Consider the following 1,615-nt stretch of genomic DNA (forward strand, 5'->3'; position numbering starts at 1 on the left):
AATGAAATGAAACAATGAAATGAAATGAAACAACGAAACGAAACAACGAAACGAAATGAAACGAAATGAAACAACGAAACTAAATGAAATGAAACAAAACTAAACAACGAAACAAAAACAAAACGAAACAACGAAACGAAACTAAACGAAACAACGAAACAAAACGGAACAACGAAACGAAACAACGAAACAAAACTAAACTAATACGAAACAACGAAACGAAACAAAACGAAACAACGAAATGAAATGAAACAACGAAACGAAACAACGAAACGAAACAACGAAATGAAACAACGAAATGAAATGAAACAACGAAATGAAATGAAACAACGAAACGAAACAACGAAACGAAACAACGAAACAAAACAAAACTAAAACGAAACGAAACGAAACAACGAAACGAAATGAAACAACGAAACGAAACAACGAAATGAAATGAAACAACGAAATGAAATGAAACGAAACAACGAAACGAAATGAAACAACGAAACAAAACAACGAAACTAAATGAAATGAAACAAAACTAAACAACGAAACAAAAACAAAACGAAACAACGAAACGAAACTAAATGAAACAACGAAACAAAACGGAACAACGGAACAACGAAACGAAACGGAACAACGAAACGAAACAACGAAACGCAACGGAACGAAACCTACCTACCTCTGGTGCAATGACAATAAAGCCTGTTCTGTTATATTCTAAGTGTTTTCATTAAATGAATTCAGTTCATTGTGAACATGTATTAAGTGGGTCAGTGAGCGCCTTCATCAGTCTACACATCATACGTCAGTGTATACATGGATGAAAAGATAACACTGGAAGTTTATTTTGGTTATTTTAAAAGCTGATCAGGTCAATTACATAATATAATAATTATACGCATCACCTTTTATTAACCTCGGGACAAAATTGCCAATACTGGAAAAGCTAGAAAGTTTCTTAAGATGTAACAATTTTAAGGTTAATGTTACAAGAATGACCCGTATCTTTGGCCTTCCTTTCAGCTCTCCACGACTGCACCAGTTGCATTTAGGAGGGTTGTTTGATTCTGCAACACAACAGTGTCTTATCACATTGTTCAAGGAGAGATAGGCAAACCCTCAGGAGTCCTCTAAAACTCTTGGCTTATGGCCATTTATTTGCACAACTGGTTGATACACTGATTGTTTAGTAAAAACACAAAAGAACACATGGATCAGAAAAAAGAGATAGAGTTGTTTATTTTTTACACATTTACAACAACAGAACATTAGTTGAATAAATAAGTCATGTTCATTCTGGCTCCATTGCATCACACGTGGTTGTAAAAATATTTTCTAACAGCGAACTTGCATATTCAAACTCATCTGCTCAGTAACATAGAAATACCTGTACAAATATTAAGATTTTTCTTGGAGTTAAACACTTCAGTTATTGCTTACAAAAATATCAGACGTTTGACCTCCAGTATGTGGTGCCGTTTGTAAAGTTACACAGTCAAAAATTAACACCAATATTTTTGTTTTATTTAGCCTTTTATAAGACAAAAAAAAAACAGATTTATTTTTCAAAGTCAGTTTTTCACCATATGATTCATACATTTATAAATGTCATAGTTTATAAACTAAATAT

This window comes from Austrofundulus limnaeus, unplaced genomic scaffold, assembly GCF_001266775.1.
Source record: "Austrofundulus limnaeus strain Quisiro unplaced genomic scaffold, Austrofundulus_limnaeus-1.0 Scaffold1124, whole genome shotgun sequence".
NCBI classification, from domain to species: domain Eukaryota; kingdom Metazoa; phylum Chordata; class Actinopteri; order Cyprinodontiformes; family Rivulidae; genus Austrofundulus; species Austrofundulus limnaeus.